Source organism: Mus caroli, unplaced genomic scaffold (assembly GCF_978045245.1).
Source record: "Mus caroli unplaced genomic scaffold, Mus_caroli_1 scaffold_9, whole genome shotgun sequence".
Lineage (NCBI taxonomy): Eukaryota > Metazoa > Chordata > Mammalia > Rodentia > Muridae > Mus > Mus caroli.
Genome location: NW_028227264.1, coordinates 67,452,844 through 67,477,430, shown reverse-complemented (window position 1 = coordinate 67,477,430; position 24,587 = coordinate 67,452,844). Strand labels below are relative to the sequence as shown.

The 24,587-nt window shown below is 44.0% G+C and overlaps 1 protein-coding gene across 6 annotated transcripts in view; it reads right to left on the bottom strand.

The window, feature by feature from the left end:
* The window catches only part of Rhobtb1 (Rho related BTB domain containing 1), a 136,387-nt gene that overhangs the window by 74,777 nt on the left and 37,023 nt on the right, over positions 1-24,587 (bottom strand). For 3 of the 6 annotated variants that reach the window (XM_029482899.2, XM_021173633.3, XM_021173636.3), the window contains exon 3: positions 3,417-3,470. The gene's annotated coding sequence lies outside the window, so the exon portion shown is untranslated. Of the gene's footprint in view, positions 1-3,416; positions 3,471-5,403; positions 5,554-6,042; positions 6,122-10,185; positions 10,250-24,587 lie in introns of those variants that run through there. The other 3 variants (XM_021173634.3, XM_021173638.3, XM_021173635.2) reach the window with 3 other exon arrangements.

Below are 24,587 nucleotides of genomic sequence, written 5' to 3'. Positions count from 1 at the left end.
CTAAAAAAAGCCCAGGACCAGATGGGTTTAGTGCAGAGTTCTATCAGACCTTCAAAGAAGATCTAATCCCAGTTCTTCACAAACTATTCCACAAAATAGAAACAGAAGGTACTCTACCCAACTCATTCTATGAAGCCACAATTACTCTGATACCTAAACCACAAAAAGACCCAACAAAGATAGAAAACTTCAGACCAATATCCCTTATGAATATTGATGCAAAAATCCTCAATAAAGTTCTTGCTAACCGAATCCAAGAACACATCAAAACAATCATCCATCCTGACCAAGTAGGTTTCATCCCAGGGATGCAGGGATGGTTCAATATACGGAAATCCATCAACGTAATCCAGTATATAAACAAACTCAAAGATAAAAACCACATGGTCATCTCCTTAGATGCGGAAAAAGCATTTGACAAGATCCAACACCCATTCATGATAAAAGTCTTGGAAAGATCAGGAATTCAAGGCCCATACCTAAACATGATAAAAGCAATCTACAGCAAACCAGTAGCCAACATCAAAGTAAATGGTGAGAAGCTTGAAGCAATCCCTCTAAAATCAGGGACTAGACAAGGCTGTCCACTTTCTCCATACCTATTCAACATTGTACTTGAAGTCCTAGCCAGAGCAATTCGACAACAAAAGGAGATCAAAGGGATACAAATTGGAAAAGAGGAAGTCAAAATATCACTTTTTGCAGATGATATGATAGTATATATAAGTGACCCTAAAAATTCCACCAGAGAACTCCTAAGCCTGATAAACAGCTTCGGTGAAGTAGCTGGATATAAAATTAACTCAAACAAATCAATGGCCTTTCTCTACACAAAGAATAAACAGGCTGAGAAAGAAATTAGGGAAACAACACCCTTCTCAATAGTCACAAATAATATAAAATATCTTGGCGTGACTCTAACTAAGGAAGTGAAAGATCTGTATAATAAAAACTTCAAGTCTCTGAAGAAAGAAATTATAGAAGATCTCAGAAGATGGAAAGATCTCCCATGCTCATGGATTGGCAGGATCAACATTGTAAAAATGGCTATCTTGCCAAAAGCAATCTACAGATTCAATGCAATCCCCATCAAAATTCCAAATCAATTCTTCAACGAATTAGAAAGTGCAATCTGCAAATTCATCTGGAATAACAAAAAACCTAGGATAGCAAAAACTCTTCTCAAGGATAAAAGAACCTCTGGTGGAATCACCATGCCGGACCTAAAGCTCTACTACAGAGCAATTGTGATAAAAACTGCATGGTACTGGTATAGTGACAGACAAATAGACCAATGGAATAGAATTGAAGACCCAGAAATGAACCCACACACCTATGGTCACTTGATCTTCGACAAGGGAGCTAAAAACATCCAGTGGAAGAAAGACAGCATTTTCAACAAATGGTGCTGGCACAACTGGTTGTTAACATGTAGAAGAATGCGAATCGATCCATTCCTATCTCCTTGTACTAAGGTCAAGTCTAAGTGGATCAAGGAACTTCACATAAAACCAGAGACACTGAAACTTATAGAGGAGAAAGTGGGGAAAAGCCTTGAAGATATGGGCACAGGGGAAAAATTCCTGAATAGAACAGTAATGGCTTGTGCTGTAAGATCGAGAATTGACAAGTGGGACCTCATGAAACTACAAAGCTTCTGCAAGGCTAAAGACACCATCAATAAGACAAAAAAACCACCAACAGATTGGGAAAGGATCTTCACCTATCCTAAATCAGATAAGGGACTAATATCCAATATATATAAAGAACTCAAGAAGGTGGACTCCAGAAAGTCAAATAACCCCATTAAAAAATGGGGCTCAGAACTGAACAAAGAATTCTCACCTGAGGAATACCGAATGGCAGAGAAGCACCTGAAAAAATGTTCAACATCCTTAATCATCAGGGAAATGCAAATCAAAACAACCCTGAGATTCCACCTCACACCAGTCAGAATGGCTAAGATCAAAAATTCAGGTGACAGCAGATGCTGGCGAGGATGTGGAGAAAGAGGAACACTCCTCCATTGTTGGTGGGATTGCAAGCTTGTACAACCACTCTGGAAATCAGTCTGGCGGTTCCTCAGAAAATTGGACATAGTACTACCGGAGGATCCAGCAATACCTCTTCTGGGCATATATCCAGAAGATGTCCCAACCGGTAAGAAGGACACATGCTCCACTATGTTCATAGCAGCCCTATTTATAATAGCCAGAAGCTGGAAAGAACCCAGATGTCCCTCAACAGAGGAATGGATACAGAAATTATGGTACATTTACACAATGGAGTACTACTCAGCTATTAAAAAGAATGAATTTATGAAATTCCTAGCCAAATGGATGGACCTGGAGGGCATCATCTTGAGTGAAGTAACACAATCACAAAAGAACTCACACAATATGTATTCATTGATAAGTGGATATTAGCCCAAAACTTAGGATACCCAAGATATAAGATACAATTTGCTAAACGCATGAAACTCAAGAAGAATGAAGACCAAAGTGTGGACACTGTGCACCTTCTTAGAATTGGGAACAAAACACCCAGGGAAGGAGCTACAGAGACAAAGTTTGTAGCTGTGATGAAAGGATGGTCCATTTAGAGACTGCTGTATCCAGGGATCCGTCCCATAATCAGCTTCTAAACGCTGACACCATTGCATACACTAGCAAGATCTTGCTGAAAGGACCCAAATATAGCTGTCTCTTGTGAGACGATGCCGGGGCCTAGCAAACACAGGAGTGGATGTTCACAGTCAGCTATTGGATGTATCACAGGGCTCCCAATGGAGAAGCTAGAGAAAGTACCCAAGGAGCTAAAGGGATCTGCAACCCTATTGTTGGAACAACATGATGTACTAACCGGAACCCTGGAGCTCTTGTCTCTAGCTGCATATGTATCGAAAGATGGCCTAGTCGGCCATCAATGGAAAGAGAGGCCCATTGGACTTGCAAACTTTATATGCCCCAATATAGGGGAATGCCAGGGCCAAAAGAATGGGAATGGGTGGGTAGGGAAGTGGGGGGCGCTATGGGGGACTTTTGGGATAGTATTGGAAATGTAATTGAGGAAATTATGTAATAAAAATATTTAAAAAAAAAAAATAAATCTCCATTACTGACTACACTCAGATGCCCAGGACCCTCAACTGTCTACCACCATTTTGATTTTCTCCTTAGAATGACCCACAGGAAGGAGAGACTCGGGGGGGGGGGGCACACAAGGTTCATTTTAAGGTTGTTTTCCTTGAAGAGAAAATAAAGTGATTTCAACAAACAATGGATTCAAACCATATAAAACAGCAAAACCCAATTCTTTCGAGACAATATGACTAAGAAACCTGCTCTAGAACATATCTCGCGCGTCAGAGGCTACAATACTCATCTGTGCTTGTGGGCATGCGCAGAGCTACTGACCTGGCTCCTGGGAAGTGAAGAACAGGAGTTCCTCCTGGGCACAGCTGGTCTTACCTAGAGAATAGAGAGAAATACTGTTAAAATCCCTCTGCCTGCCAGGAGCCCACAGGAACTTTTTTGTTTTAAACATACTTTGTATCTTTCTCCACAGGCGAGGATGGGCAGAGCCTGACTAACTTTGGTTTATGCTCTGTGTACATTGGTATTTCTTTGGGTCAAGTATCGCCTGAAATAGCTATGTTAGCATTTTATAGCATTCGAAGAAGTATATTTCTGAGCATTTGGGGATGATACAGAAAAAGCACTTAGCCACAAATGGATGGTAGGCACAGTGAAAACTCACTGGCTTTCTCAAATAGACAAGGAAGTGGGAGATTTTCTTCAAAAAAAAAAAATGTCACTTTAAACCACCATCTTAACCCCAACACAATGAATTCTGGTTTTTTCTATTGTTTTTTTTTTTTTTTTTTTTTTCTATAGAAGTAATAAGTCAGTAACATCAACCAGGCTACTTGTGTGTATCCTTGTGAGCACACATAACCCTGTACCTTGGGATGCCCATGACTGCCACAACTTTGGAACATAAAGACTGTTGATAGTGATGGGGCTAAAGCCTCCCACCATGGGATGGAATCGATCAAACCCAGACCCCCCATTGATTTTCAAATATGATCCAGGAGTCTCATCAGGAATCTTGTTTAATATGATAATTGACTGCTTGCTTCCCCTGTGGGGACAACACTCAGATGCTACTGATAGTCCAAAGATTGAGTTTGTCTAATGGGAATCACCGGTTCTCATAGGCGTCTCAAAGATCACTGAAGATGAAATAATACACTGAGTCTCAAAAGAGTGTTTAAAAGTGAACTTATGAGCCTGTTTGGTGGCTTATTATCTGCCCTTGGCCAAGCTGAACGCCTCTGGAGGCATAGTATGGTTTGGAGTCTCTTGTATGTTTTTATGGCAGGCAGCGCAGCCTACAGAGAACCTCAGGCTGAAACCCCACGCGGAGTATTCAGTAGTTTCCCCCAAAGCACAGACCAGGGAGATTCAAAGTCAGGATGTCTCCTCTGCTTGCTACTATCTAGAGTTTCCCAGCTTTCTGTGACTTATCAAGCTTAATGCACGCCTCCACCCCCAAGGCCCCAGCATATGTGTACAGACAGCCCCAAAGGCGCAGCTCTTGTGCTGACGTGCAAAGCCAACTCAGAACCCTGTGCTTGGCTCTCCCTCCTAACTTTTCTGGCTTGTCTGAGTCTAAATATTGACTTTGCTCCTCCGTTGAGTAGTTTGATATGGGATGGAAACCCCACGGCCAACAGTGGAATTAAATGTTATATATACATTTTTTACACAGTCTTGCCTTCCTTCCACTTTTTTGGGGGGTGGGTGTGAGTGTGGATCTCTTCTGCGTCTCTCCCCCTACCCCCTGGCTGTGAACCTAGCAACCTGAAGCTGAACACTTAAGTTCAGGTGTGTGCAAGCCCCTCACAAGGCAGCGTGTACTGTTGGCACAGCAACTCACAACAGACTCCCTAGACACAGGGCTAGGGGGGAGGGGAGGGAGAGGGGCTTCATCGTGCATCCAAAGACACTGCTTGGGGCAGGGCAAACACCCAAGGGCTCAGAGCACCCCGCTTCTCGCGTCCCAAGTTCCCCACCAGAGTCCTTCGAGGAAAAGGCGCCTTTCCCCGGGGGCGCGGCAGCACCGGGCCCTGGTGCAACCGGACTGCTAAGGTGCCTGTTGTACGTGTCTGCCGCTACAAGTTAGGGGTGCGGCCGGGGCGGGTGCTCCTCCACATCTCTTCAGCTCACTCCTCTGGGAGGGGACTGTCCCCCCGCATCCCTTCAGCTCACTCCCACAAACGTTGCTGGGGGAGGGTGGGAACATGGGCCGGGGTCCCCACCTGCCACCCGCGGGGCGATCGGGAGCTGGTGAGGGTGCTCCGCTGCTCACTGGGGCTCTCAGTACGACACAGCCACCTACCCTGCAGCCGAGCGAGACCTGGCTCCCTCCGCCGCTCAGCAGCGGCCCCCGCCGCGCGCGCTCGCGGGGACGCCGGGACCCTGCGCACCGCGCGCCACCCGCCCGGCGTGGCACAAAGGCAGCATGGCCCAGCCGCGCCCGGCCGCGTCCGCGTCCCGGCGCAGGCCACGGGACTCGTCCCCAGGTCGCTGTCGCCGCCAGCCCTGCCCTCCTCCCGCCCCCTTCCCCGGCCAGGCGGGGCACCGGGCGGAACCCTGCGCCCCAGCACGGAGCAAGCAAAGCGGTGGCGGCCTCCGATCGCTCTCTCTCTCCACCGTGACGTGAGCAGCCTTGGCGGCTATTTATAACCACACGATTGGATTTCATTCATGAAACCAGGGCCTGGTGTGTCTGAGCTGTGGGACGCGAGGTGGCGAAGGTGCTGCGGCTGCACGCACACCCGAGGGGCCTGGGCTCCAGGGCCGGGATCAGCGTGCGTCCCGCAACCCCGGGGACTCGGCCTTGAGCCAAGCGGAGATCAGAGCAGGGCAGGGTGTGTGCGAGCTATCCCCGCGACCCCTCCCCGCAGCATCCCACCCACTCCCGAACATCCGCTGGCCCTCAGTCCTGGGCTCAGGAAAAGTAAGTTGGGCCACTAACCGGCTGGGCAGCATAGCTTTCTTCCCCCTAGGAACTGACCGGCCGCAGACTCCGAGGGAGGACATTGGCTTTTGTTTCAAAACCGAGCCCAGCTGCTGACTAAGCGCTGCGCTGGCCCAGCCTCCTCCCCTGGGCGCTGCACGTGCGGGCTGGCTCTCCCCCTCCTGGTCACCTTCCCCTGCACCGGGCTCGAGGGGTCCCGGCAGGGGGGAGGGGGGACGCCCAGCTTTCCCCCCACCTGATCCTCCCCACCCCCATCCCCCACCCTGAGATCAGCTGTTTTAGAGAGGCTGGGGGGCGGAGTGGGGGAGAGCTGAAACTGATTTCGGCCTCTTCTGGGTCTGCAGGAAATCTTGGAAGGGAAAACCAGCTAGCTCTTCTTTCGGGGGACACTGTGGACTTTCAAGCCAATTGTGAGTTCTGGGGGCAGAGTTCTGGCTACTTTTCACGGATCCGCAGAACTGCCTAGGTGCCTAGGGGTGTCTGGCATCACGCGATGCTCTAAGGAGGTGACAGGGGACTGCAACTAACTTGGCTCCTGTCCGCAGGGAACTTTCAGTCCGTCTTCTCAACTGCCTGTTAGACTGGGCTGTGTAATCCGCTCACTCTAGTCCTGCAACGAGACAGCTGGCGGATTAGGGTGTGAATGCCTTCAACTAGGGATGTGTTATGTTTATAAAACCCTTCTAAAGGCTGACACGGAGCACACAAAAAATGGCCACGCTACATCCTTGGTCTCCATCAGTTCTTAGGTAAGGCCTTGCCAGCTTCTCGAAAGGGTGGGGAAGGTAGATAGCCATATTTTACTGTCAGGATGGTTACTTTGGGTTACCCTTCAAGCTTCCCTTAAAAAAGGAATAGCAAACAAAATGCTCTCTTACAGTAACGCCTCCGTCCCTCCTTTTCAGGAAACCACATTTGGTTTTATTAGATGGACTTCTCTTCCTCCCCAGGATCCCTGGTTTCCAGTCTCTTTGGCAATTTCCTGCCCCTCCCTTAGATCCTCCCATAGCTGGTCTCCTACTCTCGCTATGTTGCCAAGGCTGGCCTTGAACTCCTACAGCCTCCGCCTTGCAGGTTTGTCCTACCAGCAGGCTAAGCAAACGAAATGTTTTTAAATAAGAAAATGTTGTGCAGGCAGCCTGCGGTATTTAAGCAATCCTTAATGTACTGTTGTGGTTGGAGATGGGGTCATCAAGGCCATAACCTTTTGATGCTAGCAAGAGAAGGAAGGAAGAAGTCAAATTCCCGTGTCTGAGGAGTTCAAGGTGGATCGTGACTGAGTATGGCCATTTGCTTGGCAAGGGGTAGACTCCCCTCAGTCTGCTTTAAAAGGACACCATGTTGAAAGACTCAATCAATAGACACTCTCTTCAGGAATGTATTAGGGAAAGTTAATTAACCCGGTTGTTGCTAACTAGCTACTTCTCGGCAAGTCAGTTCTTTTCAAGCTACCTTGGGCACTGAGGAATAGAACAGTAACTAAGAAATGGGGACTTAGAAACTAAGGAATATGTATTATGGCCCCAAGTGCAGTGGGGAATGGCCTTCCTCTCTGTTTTCCTTAAGATAATTATACCACCACAACTGATGAGGCAGGCCATTGGAACCATTTTACAGATGGGGTAACTGAGGCAAGGGCAATTTGCATTTTCCAGTATTGTTAGTGGCTGACTTTTGTGCCCCAGGGTCATCGAGGGCTGGCTTTATTTTATCACTAACCTTTGTTGTAACATCCGGTCCCTTCAGGTGTCTTTCACTTCCTCAGTCACACATTCAAAAGATGAACCTGCCATAACGCGTGAAAAATGCCAGGTATAATGGCATGCCCCTGTGGTTCCCCCACACTGCCAGAGGTAGAGACAGCAGGATGCCTGGGGCTCACTGGTTCTAAAGCCTAGCTGATTCAGTGGACCCTAGTTCCTGTGGGGGAGGGGGGTGGGGGAAGGGCAACCCCCTAAGGAACAACCCCAAGGTTGACCTCTGAACTCCACAAGTGCATGCACAGGCGAGTGCCACCCTTTACCACCCCTCCCCCCACATGGCAGCATATGCACACACCTGCACATATGGACAAAAAATAAAACGGTCATGTAACAATGACTTTCTGAAGCATCAGAGAGGTTGTAAGATTAGAAAGACACCTAGCACTGTGCATACTCTTGGGATGCCTGACCATCTCCTGAGCCCCCCGAGGGCCATCCTTGTAGAGTGGATAAGGAGCGCCTACTAGCCATTTTGCTACCATTTTTGACCTCGTGGCATACCTAAACTTGAGGGGGAACTGATCTGGAGAACTTCCAGGAAAATAAATTGCTACTAATGGAGATTTCAGAGACAGCAGAAGAAAAAAAAATTACTGGAAATTTGTACCAAGCAAGGACAGGGATGTCAAGAAGACACTGCCATCCACATGCGGGGCCTGTGGTGCCCCAAACTTCGCACACGGGACCTCTGATTCATGAAGGTGGGAGGAGTGGGCATGCAGCATGGACTGTGACCGCCGACAGAAAAGAGGGGATCGAAGTAAAGCGGATGGCGCAGCTTCACGCAAGCGCTCAGCTGTGCTCCAGCCTACCAAAGAACCAGCCTTCCTGCTCGCTAACACAATCTTCGCCATTCACCTGAGATATACAAGGACTGGGGGCTTCACTGGGAATTAGCCAACATTTTTCTCTCTAAACACGAATTTTCTTGCACAATGGTGATGTTAAACTTGTTATGGTAGGTATTTTAACCAATGATGTTGCCTTTCCCCTTCCCCCCCCAACAAAGCCAAAATAAATCAAATCAAATCAAGTCAAATCAAATCAAATCAACCCCTCCACCAACACCAAACCAAAACAACACCAACAACCAAAACCATTCCAGACTGGCCATCTCACACGTGCATGCTCATGCACATACATACACAATAGTTATAACTTAAAATTTTAAATACCAGAATTTACATATAGAAGTGTTCTTTAATTACCAACAAACTCACTCACTACTGAGTCCTTGGTGTTTGTAATTCCCCTGAAAGCCATTAACTATCACCCTCCTGTCCCCATTCCTAGACTTTTATCCTGGTGAGACCTATTACTGGAAATATCAGTATATAAATTTTCAGATTGAATTTTTCTCTGCACACACAGCCTTTGAGATCATCTGTAGCGGTAGCTCATTTCTTTTCGTTGCTAAGTGTCCATTATATGGACCTAGCAGGGTGTGTTCATTCACCCATGGAATGCCATTCAAATATTGTCAATATTTTGCCACAGTGGAAAAACACTCCCATAAACACTGGTACACAAATGTTTTGTGTGTGAATGTTTTTTCCTTTATGATGAATGTTCAAGAATGCCAAGTCCCGAATCAAATGCTAACTAAGCTGTCGGACTGTTTAGTTTCAGAGTGATTGCACGTTTCGCATCCCCACCAATAATATTTAGCATCCTCACTTTTTTTTTCTTCTTTTGGTTTGTTATTTACAAAATTACTGTTCAACACTAATGAAGAGAACTATCTCACTGTGGCTTTGATTTGCATTTCCCTAATGACTAATACTGTCAAAACATCTCTTCCTAGGCTAACTGACCACCCTTAACTACTTATCACTAAAAGAGAAGTTCTTGGTTTTTGTTATTTTATAGATAGGTTGCCTTGCTATTGCATATTCTTAATTTTTGTTTTTTAAATAGTTTTTCCCTTTAAAAAAATTAGATATTTTCTTTATTTACATTTCAAATGTTATCCCCTTTCCTGTTTTCCCCTCTGAAAACCTCTTATCCCATCCTCCCTCATAGTGCTTATGTGCAGCTGCCTAGGTGTATGTGCACACAAGTGCAGGAGCTTGCAGAAGCCACAAGAGGGAGTCAGAGACCAGTAGCTGGAGTTTGAAGGTGGTCGAGAGATGCCAACGTGGGTTCTGGGATCTGATCTCTGGTCCTCTGCAAGAGGTGCAAGATTACAGCTGTTCAGCCAACTCTCTAGCCCTTATTGTTGAATTAAAAAAAAGTTCTGGGGTCATAATCTTCAAATTGCAAATTAAATATGCAGTACCCCCAGGAAAACTCTATCATCAACTTAATTACGAGTGCTCAGTGCTTCTATTGCCTGAAGCTTTTTCCAGTATATCCGTGGGTATGGAAAGTTACTCACATAAAATTCCCATGGAGAGTTTTCTCAGCCATCTGGTGTTAAGTCCTCTTTGGAGCGGTCTATAACCGACAGCCTGAGGAGCCAACGCCCCTCCCTCCTGCGCAGGCGCAAAAGTCCTCCCCCAGTGATTGATGCAACAGCTGTGGACCAGTGGCTTGGACCATTGGGGTGTAGCAGAGACAGCTGCCACTTCCCACCCTTTGGTCTGGCATGCCAGATCTAATGCTAGGTTGGTGAATGGATAATGAATGTCAGGTGCTAGGGAGCCATTTCAGTCATAGGGAGTGAGGACACAGGAGAAAATAAGCTGGCGGATGGGCCTGCTTTAAAGAACAGCTGCATTTGGTCAAAAGGTTTATTGAAAAGCAGCTGCTGGGTGAGATGGCTAGGGTGACACAGCCGCTGTTGCAATGGCCAAGGACTTTGTGGCACTTAAGGGATGTTGTGGCCAGTGGCACGTGGAGATGCTGCCTCCACCGACTGACTGGCTCCAAAGACCTGTTCCGGGCTCCAGAGCTGGGATAGGGCAGGGCACAGGGTTTAATCAGCCTTCACAAGCAGCTTTGTCTAAGCCACCCTGAATGCCAACCTTTCAGGAGCCATAGGGTTGATCCGAACTGCTCCACTCAGAGGCCTTCTCTCTGGTTAGTGACAAGGGACAGAGACATGTGTCTTTGTGCTTCCAAAATACCATGTGTTGATGGCCAAAAGAGAAAACGACCTCTTGGGACCCTGTTTCTGCAGATACTCCAACGTGGGAGCAACATTTCTACAAGTTGTTCTAGCTAGACCAGCAGGGACAGGTATTTCCCAGCTTCCTCTCTTGGGGGCCATTTCCCCAACTTTTGTATGGTTGATATGTCTGCCATATGAAATGATCCTGTCACTAGCACCATTGTGAGGTTTTGTATGGGGCTGCATTCGCTTGGGTAAGAATAAAAGCCCTTCGTTTTGAGCGACTCAGTTGTGTGGGGGTGAGCACTTATAAAATTAATTTAGTGCAAGTGTTCTTCAAGCCATCTCAGCAGCACCGAGGTCTCCAACTGTCCCTGCTTTCTGCAGCTCGCTCTGGAGGATGCCAGAGATGTGCTGGCTTGTCGGGGAGTCACCCTGTTTTCCTACAAGCTGCATCTCCATCCCATCCTAAGCTCAGATCTTAAAGAATAAAGATATTACATTAAAGATATAGATGAATGCTAGTGAGTCTGACCATGGGATTTGGGGGGTTACCCACCCTGTCTTGAACCCCCCAAAAGTTTATGTATTAGAGATTTTTGTTCTTATTTATCTATCTATCTATCTATCTATCTATCTATCTATCTATCTATCTATCTATCTATCTATTTATTTTTTCCTACATTTTTTCAATTAATTAATTAATTTTCTTATTTTTTATTATTTAAATGCACTTTATACATCAAACATACTAATAATATTGAGGATTTTGAGAATCAAATAATACATAAAAATTTTGTTCAACTTTTGTATTCATATCCTTTCATACCCTAAAAATATCATTAATGAACATTTAATACTATCCATAACTGAGGATCCTATATCTAATGTTGAATACTAAATTGTTTCAAAACATACAAAATATTCTTTGGGAATTAAGCATAGTAAAAGAGCATAAAATATTAAAAAATGAATCATTAAGAAATATATTCAGCAGGTGGATTTCTGAGTTCAAGGCCAGCCTGGTCTACAAAGTGAGTTCCAGGACAGCCAGGGCTACACAGAGAAACCCTGTCTCGAAACACACACACACACACACACACACACACACACACACACACACACACAAAACAAAAAGCCAACCAAACAAAAAAGATTATCAGTGTTTCTAGGAGAGAAATTATTTTATCAGTAAGTATATTTTAAAAATTTACGTATTTATCTTGCAAGCCAAAATTCACAGCACATTTTCCATCTTTCTAGGTACCAATGAGTGAGAGGCAGAATTGAGTCTGCCCTGCATTCTGCCGTGTGCTTGGAGTGTGGCATGACCTCCTTTCTCTATACATCTCTTCTTAGGTTTTCTGTTGGTGTTGGATGAGTTTGTTAAAAATGTGATTTTTGCAAGCCCGGAAGTCCTAACTACATTCTCCTTTTGGTCAAAAGCCTCCTCCCCTGACATGGCTCTCACTAACAGAGCTTAGTGTGCTCAAGTGGCAGGAGGAGCCAGCTGTCTTTTGCTCCGGTTGGAAGCAGAAACCGGAAAAGATAAGAGTTCAGTGTGTGTTGTCTGTTCTTTTCTAATATTTAATTTTTATTTATTCTTCTCTTTTACAATACATCCTAACTGTAGCTTTGTGTCTTGGAAAAAATGTTCTGCATCTGAAAAGGATGTTAATTTCAGAGACAAACCAATGGACGCACTCATTGTTAATATTACAAAGTATCAGTGTTCTTCTTCAGTTTTACCTGATTCAAAATAAGTGACATGTATGTGCCAGGCCATTTTAAAGCTATCTTGCCTGACTGCTTTACACAATACCTGTTTATCTTCACCAAATAAGCAACACCCCCAAATCCATTATCACCACCACCACCACCACCACCACCACCACCACCACCACCACCACCAAAACAACTGAAAACCCTCAACAAACATTAAAGGGAACAGGGAATAGGAAGGAAAAAGAGAGAAAAAAAATCAAACTATATAGCCACGTGATTTTATCTGTTGTGTGTGTAAGTGTTCCAAAGGCCACAGCGAGGCAGATACTTTACTGAGCAGTTGTTCATGGTGATCGAAAGCATGTTGATGTGAAAGATGTGCGCCAGCAGTAAATGTAGACAGGGGCTCATGAGGCCCTTTAAAAGTGCTATGAATGGGGCTCTGTGGTTCAAAGCACACAACTGTGCATGCAGAGAACCTGAGTTCAGTTCTCGGGACACACATCAGTTGGGTCACAACTTCTTGTAACTTTAGGAGTGTTGCTCTGTTCCTGAGTTCTGGCTGCTTCCTGTCTCCCCATCCATAGAAGTGAATACACACACACACACACACACACACACACACACACACACACTCACTCCACCCACATCACGTTTGTGTGCTCACTCAGCATCTTTAATGAGCACATCATTTAATCTTCAGGATGACCTTGAAATACACTATCTCCAAACCAAGAGATTGAGAAGTGAGTTTTTCCAGAGGTTGAGTGTGAGAGGAGTCACACTGACTAACCCCAAATTCCATGCCTGCTTTTAGATCATAAGCTAGCAAATCTTAAGTACTCTGGTGCACAGGACACTGAGTTCTATATAGATTTCTCTTAGAAGGAGAAAGTAAAGAATCACTAAGGCCCCTACAGGACACTTACCATGGCCAAGGAAAGGCTAAGCCGTGTGGCTTGTCTTCAGTTGTAGTGCCTTTCAAATGTGTTTTTAATATAAGTGTGCAAACACCTGACTTCCTTCCTGGGACTTGGGAGCATGTTTGTATGCACAACAACGGGGTCTCTCCTTAGCTCTGAAAAGACTTACGTTGAATATTTCACAGGCTATTTATCACTTGGTAGGTTCCACTTTATGAGCAAGCCGTTAACTGCATTTCTGTGAATGACGTAATCAGTTAAGCATGTCAGGGTCAACTTTGTGTTTCTTTCTCTTGTACACATAAGCCAGGGAGGCCAGGGGCCAGGGCACTGCGGTCTGGGATCAGCCTTAAGGGGCTTAGGGATTTGAGGAGAGACATGGAAGACATTTCCTTTAAGTTTTCACCTCTGCCCAGGGTAATTCAAACAGCACCATATGGCATCTATCTATCTATCTATCTATCTATCTATCTATCTATCTATCTATCTATCTATCTATCTATCTATCTCTATCTATCTATCTATCTATCTATCTATCTATCTATCTATCTATCTAATTCATCATCATCATCTGACATCTATCTATTATCTATCTTCTATCATCTATCAACTATGTTTCTATTATCTATTATCTATCATCTATCTATCTATCTATCTATCTATCTATCTATCTATCTATCTATCATCATCATCATCTATCTTTCTATTATCATCTATGTATCTATCTATGTATATCTATCTATCTATCTATCATCATCTATCATCTATCTTTCTATTATCTATTATCTATCTATGTATCTATTTATTTATGTATTTCTATCTATCATCATCTATTATCTATCTATCTTCTACTATCTATCTATCATCTATCTTTCTATTATCTATTATCTATCTATGTATCTATTTATTTATGTATTTCTATCTATCATTATCTATTATCTATCTTCTACTATCTATCTATCATCTATCTATCTATCTATCTATCTATCTATCTATCTATCTATCTATCATCTATGCATCTATTTATCTATCTGTGATCTATCTATGCATCCATCTATCAATATCTCTGTCTCTCTGTCTCTCTCTCTCTCTCTCTGTATTCTGGTGTCTCTGTGTCCTTGTGTACATATGCATACACAAGTGTGCCTGTGGGTACACGTGCCTCTGGAGGTCAGAGGTCACCCTCAGGGGTGTTCTTCAGAAGCCATCTCTTTGTTCACTTGAGTCTCTCAGTAAGACCCGAGGCTCACCAGTCTAGAATGAGGCTAGACTGACTGGTCAGTGAGCCCTAGGCAACTGCCTGTTTCTGCTCCCCATGGATTGGATTGCAAACAGTGGCCACCATAGTCTGTGATGGGCTTTGAACTTGGGTCCTCAAGCTTCCAAGCTCTCTACCAACTGAGTTCTCTCCCAAGACCCCATAGTCTTAAACATAGGTCAGGTATTCCTAATCTGAAAATACAAAACATTCCAAATTTCAACCACTTTTGAGTGCTGACATGATGTCCCAGTGGAAAATTTCCTATTAGAAGACTTCATTTTGTGTTTAAAATCAATGACAATATACAATAACTTCCAGTTATGTGTAGAAAGTATATGAAATACAGATGCATATCCTGTTTAGATTTGTTTCTGTGTCCAAGATATCTCATTAAGTTAGTATAATATATTCCAAATGCCAACAAAGTCCAAAATCTGAAAGTTTTCTGGTCCTAAGCATTTTGAATGTCGATCAATGTCATGGTACATAAAACTTGTTTTTGTTGTTGTTTTCAAGATTCCTTAGTGATAATTTTCTCTTATCATGTATTTAGCAACAAAACTGAGGCTGTAAAGGAAGAGTGCCCACTTGTCCTGCTGAAATCACTATCACAAACCTTGTCCCTGGGAAGGTGCTTTGAGATATAAAAACACATCTTGCAAAGATTAACATGCCACCGGCAGGCATGATTTTGTAATCTGTAATGCCAGCTAACATTTTTTTAAGTACCTACTATGTGTTAGGTTTGGGGCCCAAGACTTTGACAGTTATGGACTTCTTATAGTGACCTTATGGGAGGGTAGAGTTAAAACCCCTATTTTTATAGATGAGGAAATGTAGGTCCCCAAAAGGCAAAGAGCATCATAGTTCACATTTGAAGCTGAGGAGAATTGAAGGACTCTGGTGAGAATGCAAGGATCCTCGTGATCTTTGACAAGTGGCCAACACCTATTGATCAGGTATCTGAATGCTATTACCTCTCTGTCACCGAGACAAAGAACATAATTTACATTGGGTTCATTCCTTGCTGTTTTCTGAAGATAGCGCGTCATCATTCCACTTCCTAGTGAGAGAGCAGGAAGCTGCAAGCGTTCTGTCTCAGGCCAGCATCACCAGTTTGATATGAAGGGAAAGCCACACAGATGTAAGAGTTCGCTTTGCCAGATGGAGTGGCTATGAAATACAATTTATGTATCTATGTGGGTAGCATGGGTGAGTTTCCAGAGAGTATGTCAGTTATTCTTAATTATCCAAATAAAGAATATTTCTTGATGTTTAAGTATCCACATCTATCTGGTGGGTGAGCCAGGTGCACACATGTGTGGACCATTGGCTTAAAAGTGATCTCTCTTCCTATTCTGGGCCAATATGGTGTGTCCTTGCTAAAGACATCAAGTCTTATTTTTCAACTCTGAGTTACTTAGCATTGGAGTGACCAAGGATATTTGGATAAAGTGGATACTGAATGAGACACTCACAGGAAACCAAAGTCAGGGGTCAACTGACTCTTGTTTTGGGAGCAGTTCTCAGTTCTTGAGTCCAAATAAATTCTTCTGTTAGTAGTGGCAAAGTAATCTAACATGGACATGCATGCATGCACACACATGTACACAGATGTACACACACATGCATGCACACAACTACCATGACTGTACAGACTCTTGCTTTGATCAAAAGGGACCTACTACACCACTCTTGTTTTTATAAGCATTGACATTTGTGCTATGTGATTACTTCTGGGCTGTGTTTGTTGACATGGCTCTCTAGTCTCAGGAGACAGTTGAAGTGGCCATTATCTTGAGTAAGAACTTATAAAGAGATAGGCACAGACAGATGAAATATACCCAGGGAGTCCCTTTAAATGTGTATGCTTGGGCTGGAGAGATGGCTCAGTGGTTAAGAGCACTGACTGCTCTCCCAGAGGTCCTGAGTTCAATTCCCAGCAACCACATGGTGGGGCACAACCCTCTGTAATGGGATCCGATGCCCCCTTCTGGTGTGTCTGAAGACAGTGACAATGCATACACATATATAAAAATAAATAAATCTAAAAAAAAGTGTACATTTCTATTCTCTGCATTAGTAAGGGACTGAGAGCCTGGAGGATGGAGGGCATTGTGAAGGGAGACATATTTCCTTCAGTTCAGTGTATACTGTTCTGGTTCGCTTTTATTGCTGTTTGGAAATGCTAGCTCTTTAGTCCTATCAAATCTAATGAAGAACAGAGACAGGGTATGGTGGGGGCCTGAACACTGGTGTGTGCACAGCTGATAACGCTTAACCAGCCTGTTTGGTGTCCCCATGGGAGAACTGCTTCAGGTGCACTCTGTCACTTGCCAAGGCCACTGTAAACTCAGCTGTCAATAAAAATGTTCGTGCTGCAGAAGAGAGTTTATGGCTGAGAAGCATCCCAGAGTATACCACTTTCCTCCTAAGATAATTCTAGAGAGATAGAAGGGAGAGCGCTTTCCAAAAAATGCTTCAGGTTCTCATCATGGAAAACATGAAATGCATGTCCAACTGGTATTGAATGACATCTTCTGGATACTCATAACTGTACTGAGGTGACTGTCCTCATTAGTCACTTCTAAGTAGCTCATTTGACTTGAGTTTAGGGTCTCTGAATAAAACAGAAGACACTCTATTATATTCAAATATTCTGTGTAGTATTCAGCATGTAGTGAAAATTATTCACTGTTTATGCAAGACCCAAATGTAAATAGTGTTCTTTCTGTTTACGTGGGAATCTGACAATTTTCAGATGGAAAGAGTGAGGAGAGAGAGAAGAGTTGTATGGGAGGAAAGTAGAATTCTTTTGTTTTTTGAATAATCCAAATAATTTAGCAATAAACAGCAGGTAAGATAGCTTGGTTAGGTAGCCATTCCCAATCTTCGTGGGACTTGTTGAGTGATAGCTAACAACGGGAGTACCTTTAGCTCCTAAGCACCCAGCCAACCTAGGAAATACTTTTGATTTGATTTTTTTTTTTTCCTTAAAGTTGTATTTCTCATTGCCGGACTTCTTGGGGGAGACATTTGCATCCAAAAGTACAAGTCACCTATTTATTCTGGGGGCAGTAGTCTGTGTTGAGCCACTCACACATATTCCATGGGGAGGTAATATCTATGGTTAAAATATCTACCATTGATCCGTACTGTTCAGCTGAGCATGCTATGAACATGTGAACATCAGGGTAAATGACATAAGAACCCTGCCTAGCAAGGACCAGCTGTGTGACACATGCAGAAAGCATGGCTCCTTCTGATCCGGGAGACATATAGGTCACTGCGTCGATTAATCAAGGAGTAGCTGTCCTATGATATTCTACATCACAGACACTTGCCAGATATCCTTACATAGCACAGATACTTCTACTTGCGGTTACGTGCCTACAGAGGCCCGAGGTCAGCATCAGGGCTCTTCTTCAGTTACGCTCAATCAACTTTATCTTTCCAGACAGGTCTCTCACTGAGCCTGGGGCTCACTGATGAGGTTACAGTGACCGAGCAGCACCACCAAAGGTCCTCCTGTGTCCACCCTCTCCCAGCACTGGCCTGCTGCAGTGCCCAGCTCTGACATGATGCTAAGGACCTCAACTCTCGTCTTCAGGCTCGCATGGTGACAACATAACCTATTTCCCAGCCTGCTTCTGCAAGGTTTGTTTTGAAAGTTCAAACCTAAATTCAGAAGTATTACTTATACATCTTAAATATAATGAATACTAATACACATACATATACATACATGCATGCATACATACATACATACATACATATATGTATATAATGTGATACCAGGGGCCAATAACTCAAGATTAAGACTCAAGTCACTCTTGATAAAAATCTGACCAGGTTGTCACAAACAGAAACCCACAAATCCTAAAGAAAATGTTAGCAAACTAAACGTATATAATCTATAAAGGAGCATATCCACAGCAAAGGGTTGGTCAGGAACTCCAAGCTGAGTTAACATTCAAATGCCAATAGTATGGGCTACCCAGTGACTAAAAGTGCTGGCCTGTGCAACCTGATGACACATGTGCAATTCTTGGAACTCAGCAGAAGGAAAAATACAAGCCCTTGAAGGTGTCACTGACATAGACATCACAACCCTCCACCACGCACAAAAGGTAATCATAAATACAGCTTAAAAGCCGGGCGTGTGCCGGGCGTGATGGCGCAGGCCTTTAATCCCAGCACTCGGGAGGCAGAGGCAGGCGGATTTCTGAGGTCAAGGCCAGCCTGGTCTACAAAGTGAGTTCCAGGACAGTCAGAGCTATACAGAGAAACCCTGTCTCAAAAAACAAAGCAAAACAAACAAAATAAAACAAAGAAACAAACAAAACCAGCTTAAAAACCCAGTAACACAGGTGCTTGCTTCAGCAAAATATATGTATGGAAGGCTTCGAGGGTAGTATGACTCCTGTTCAAAAACCCATAAGGTAGAACCACTGCCTTGTCAGAAATGAACCACGTGACCATCCCAGTGTATCACCACCAGTAGTTGGTAGCATTCACCACCTATTTGATCCACGTGATGGTTGAAAGCCAGAGGACAGCACCCCAGACCTATGTTCTTCAGAGTGAAAGGCTCCCCACAACACAGGCATCAATCACTGTTGCTCTCACAATAGGTACTTGGTTTTTTTTTTTTTTTTTTTTGGTTGTTGTTTTTTGTGAGTCAGGGTCTCACATATCCAAGACAACAATTGCACTCTCTATATAGTCAAAGATGGCCTTGAACTCCTGATCTTCCTGCCTCCAGCTCCTGCGCGCTGTACAGTTTATTATGTTGCGGAGGGGGTTGGGGGAGGAGGAGAGTTTTTCCAGAGATGTGGAAGAAGGCAAAGATCCACGTGATCTCTAACTGCCAGCAGAGGAACAATGCCAGGGTGGTGGCTGCCAAGAAAGCAACACTTGCTCTAGATCACCACAAAAGCTATGCCTGTGTGCTAGGACCAGGAAACAGAGTGGATAAAATGAGACCCATGAACACATTACAGGAAGGTGAACTAAGGGGTATTGCTGACATGTGTCTCCCCCTGGGTTCTCGATACTGAAACAAAATTGCAACAAATGAAACAAAATTGCAACAAATAAAACCAGGAACTGCTCAGACCTAAAGTGTGTCTCATAGCACCTAGCAGGGGGATGTGCTACATCCAAGTGTTGATATTGTCCCTGCCACTTTGCAGCCATATGTACTCCAGAAAGATAGTTGTGTCTGGCTTATTTTGATACCAGTCAAATAAATGTATTAAAATAGTTATTGCTATATATTTAAATATATATTCCCATTAGCCACTCATCTATTAGCCATTATCATCCATCCACCTATCTATCCATTAGTTATCTATCTATCCTATTTGTCCATTATCCTCTTGATCCATCCATCCATCCATCCATCCATCCATCCATCCATCCATCCATCCATCCTTCCTTCTATTTGTCTATCTGTATTAGTCAGGGTTCTCTAGAGTCACAGAACTCATGGGTAGTCTCTATACGGTAAATGAATTTGTTTTGATGACTTACAATCTGCAGTCCAACTCCCCAACAATGATCAGCTGTGAATGGAAGTCCAAGGATCCAGTAGTTGCTCAGTTCCACAAGGCAAGCAGGCGAAGAAGAGTGAATCTTCCTTCTTCCAATGTCCCTATGTAGGTCTCCAACAGAAGGTGTGGCCCAGATTAAAGGTATGTACCACCGCGCCTGGATCTAGGACTTCGTTTGTCCCAGATGACCTTGAACTCAGAGATCTCCTTGCCTTAGACTCCTGGGATTCATAGCCACTATGCCTCAAAATCTCCATGCCAAGATCCAGGTCAGAAACTTGTATCTCTCAGCCTCAAGATTTGGATCATGGGTGAGCCTTCAAATTCTGGATTGTAGTTCATTCCAGATATAGTCAAGCTGACAACCAGGAATAGCCATTATACCATCTACTATCCATTGACCCACCCACCCTTCCATCCATCCATCCATCCATCCATCCATCCATCCATCCATCCATCCATCCATCCATCCATTCATCCATCCATTTTATAAAATGGTAACAATTTTATCATTTTAAGAGCTCCTGCTTCCTTCAGTTTTGTATCCTATCCCAGTCTCAAGTTCTCAATGTAATTGAGGTCAGTCTTGAACTCTGACCCTCCTACCTCCAGGGATTAGGAACAACTCAGTCTTAGAATCCAGTCCTGGCTCTATCCTCTGCCATCAAAATGCTTTGCCTCTGTTTGCACAGTTGTGTCATGGAGAGAAACTTCAAAGATTAAACAAGTTTCTCTGTGTATGACATATTCACTGCACATATTCAGCACTCATAGGTGGATGTGTTAAAGCTCTAAAATATTGGCTATTGGGTTCCAAAGTGCTGTGAAGATAAACAGAGACTAGAAAAACCAATTTGTTCTGATGATGGGGGGATGGGAGGTGTGGAAAGTTTTGAAATTTCTTCTCTCACAGCACTCTCGCAGGTGGCACGGTAAGATGCCTGCTAATTTTAGCAGGAAGAGAATCAGAAGGGCAGGAATTCTTGGGAGGTTTAATCTTGGTAAGACACCCACGATTTCATTACCACGTGTAAAAGGATACGATGGTGTTTCTTAGCATCTGGGGTACCAAGGAAGACATTACATTAAATGATGCTTTGGCAGACTCTGTAGAATGCAGCCAATGTGGCAACTCAAAACCCTTATTGATTGTGCTGGGACTATAATCAAATGGTATGTTTACACGAGTCACACCACAGGAGTCCAATGCCTAGAGTCAAGAGGTGGTTTTGCCAGTTGTAAATCAGCTTTCTCACAGGGACAAAAATGAATGACTGGGTTTCCTCTCAAAAGTTGTGTTCATAGCCTCTATTTGAGAGATTTTGGACTATCTAGTTGGAATGAGTATTGATAATAGAAATGCCCAGGGAAGCCTGGAGTAGTGGTGCACGCCTTTAATCCCAGCAGTTGGGATCCAGAGGTAGATGGAGCTCTGTGAATTTGAGGCCAGCCTGGTCTACTTAGTGAGTTCTGGGACAACCAGGGATACACAGAGAAGTTGTCTCAGCAAACAAACAAACAAACAACCTCAGAGAAAGGTTTTATTATATTCCTTTTAGATTATACCCAAAGCTTTATTTCTATGAAACTACAGTTCAAGTCACCATATAGGTTACAGGTGACTGGTATATTCTGCAGCATTTTTTCCCTGTCACCTGCTTTGATGCCAGCAGGAATTGTTCCGTGGCTGCCACTCCATTGGTTTCTATCTCTAATATCTGTTGTCCTACCAGGAAGATTCTCCATCACCATTCTGGCCAGGAAGGGTGGTGGTCATTGGCCAACTCCTCCTGTATATTTGCTTCCTTAATTGTACAATGACTTGGGCTTGGGAGGTGGGTAGGGCCACCACTACCAACTGTCCAGTCTCCAGAAGCAACTGTACTTTACCCAACTTCCCTTTGTCTTCTGATCTCAAGCCACTCAAGGAAACAGGTATGAGTCTGTTGCTCTTCAATGGGGCCTGGGGCTTCTGGGGTGATCACGGTTGGCTCAGTAGAATTGATATGCAAATGACTCTCAGAACAGAGAGGCCTCAACCTCACCAGAAACAGGTGAGAAATTTTATGATGAAACAGCATACCAAGACAGTAGCCCACTGGGGCTTTAAAAGAGGACGGTCCGAGGAGGAAACCCCAGAGAATAACACTGAAAAGGTTTTTGGTGGCACTGTATTCATCTGCATGGAAGGAGATGCCACCCTTAGGAGCTCTCCGCTACAAAAGCCAGCTTCTATTAACTATGCGATAGATACATCGCCAGGCACAGAGCAATGGCACTATTGGGTGTATTTTACACCACCATGTAAGCTGCACAACAGGTTGGTTGGTGTAATAAAGTCAACGCAAAGGTGTCGTCACCATGGTCTCAGGGGATTCTTTAGACCTGGTTCCAGGCTGAGCAAGTTTGCTGGGGAACCAGTTAGGGTAGTTTTCAGATTCTGTGGTCCTTACAAGTTTGCCCAGGCTCTTGAATTCTGAAAGACAGACACCACAACATCTACTTGTGCTCAAATGCATTGCCTTGTGGGAGAGAACACTTTCATATGCTATGGGTTTTAAGCAAGATGGTCCACTTTTCTATTCCTGTCTTCTTGACACGTTACTAAATGCAACAAAAACCATATGATGCTCTTAAAGGGACTGCCCACTCTCCTGTTTTGGCTGGACTGTTATGAAAATGATTAAATGAGCCATAAACAAGAAAATAACTGCAGATTATACCATTACCATGAGGCTAGTGACCTGGACCAAACTTAAAGGGACCTGCTTATCTGGTGATGTCCAATTGGACCCCTCCCAGCTGAAAAAGCGTCACTGTCTTAGGACAGATAATGCACTGGAGTACGGACAGTGATGATATTATGCCTAAGGATAGAGAAGTGATGGTTTCATGGCAGCCACTTGAAGTCACAAGTATAAAACACAGTCAGTGTACTGACTAAAATCCACATCAGCTTGTATACAGCAACTGGAGTGCCCACCATTCCCTGTTCCCTGTCCCGGAAGAGGTTTCTTTGTGTGTGCGTGTGGAGGAGGGCATCAGACTCCTCAGAGCTGGACTTATAGGAGGATGTGAGCTGCTCTAGCATGGTCTTTATTCAAAGCATGTTGTGTCATATTTCAGATGCAATACCCACACTTTAGGAAGAATCAAGCTCTACAATATTTTTTCTCCTCTAAAAAAAATAAATGTGAGAGATCTAGAGGTCTAGAGAGATGCCTCCCCCATTAAGAGCACTGGTTGCTCTTGTGGGGGACCCAAGCTCAATTCTCAGCACCCATAGTTGTCAGCCCCTAGTCATCTTTAACTCCAGCCTCTCAGAGTCAATGCCCTCTTCTGGCCTCTGAGGACGCGCACACACCAATTGTAAAATAGATCTTAAATGATAGATATGGGCCTTTTTCGGTTATAATTTTGTTTTTATTTAGAGAAGTGTTCCTTCTAGAAGTATTTAAAGGCTTCTCATTTGGCCAATTTGGGGTAAGTATGATCTCTTTTATGGTTTCTGGAGTGATGATTCATACCTAGACTCTAGCTGTTGGGTGTCTGTGGTAAGGGAGACTGCCCGGAGCTCAAGTCCAGTCTGGACTCCATAGGAATTTGCAGACTACTCTGGGCTATAGACTAAGACCTTGTGTCAAAGCAAAATAAAATGAAACAACAAGGGAAAACAATAATCCACAGCTCCACTTGTTACAGTTTGTCCCCTTCCCATAAATATCATAAATATCACACTGTCCACACTGGGATTCCGTTTCTTTGACTCCTCAGAGTTAGAGCCACTAAAAGAGCTACCTGTTCCAAGGGGCTAGGCAGTGTCATTCTCAACCTAGCACTAGGCCACCACAAACACTTACAGCTGCGAACATTTCCTAGCATATGCATAAAGTTCTGACTGTAACATGGATTGCAACCAGGTATGCAGTATCTGAATGCTCCCACGTCACTTGTCACACATGTAATCTCCAGCCACAAGATGCACAGACAATCTATCTTGTGGAGACAGGACACAGCACTGGATTTGAGGAAAAGCTATGACAGGAACATCCTCAAATCCACTCAGGGATGTGTGGAGAGATTGTTTCCACTGCCCTGCATTTTGTGTACAAACCCACCCGGCTCAGCCCACATCTGTCAAGACACAGTTCAGTTCTGACATCGCACAACCCTTTTGTAGCATATGTGTGGTTTCCTTCTTGCCCTTAATTTCACAGCAGGAAAAAGAATAAAGTCCGTTCAGCAAACAACTTAAACACAGCC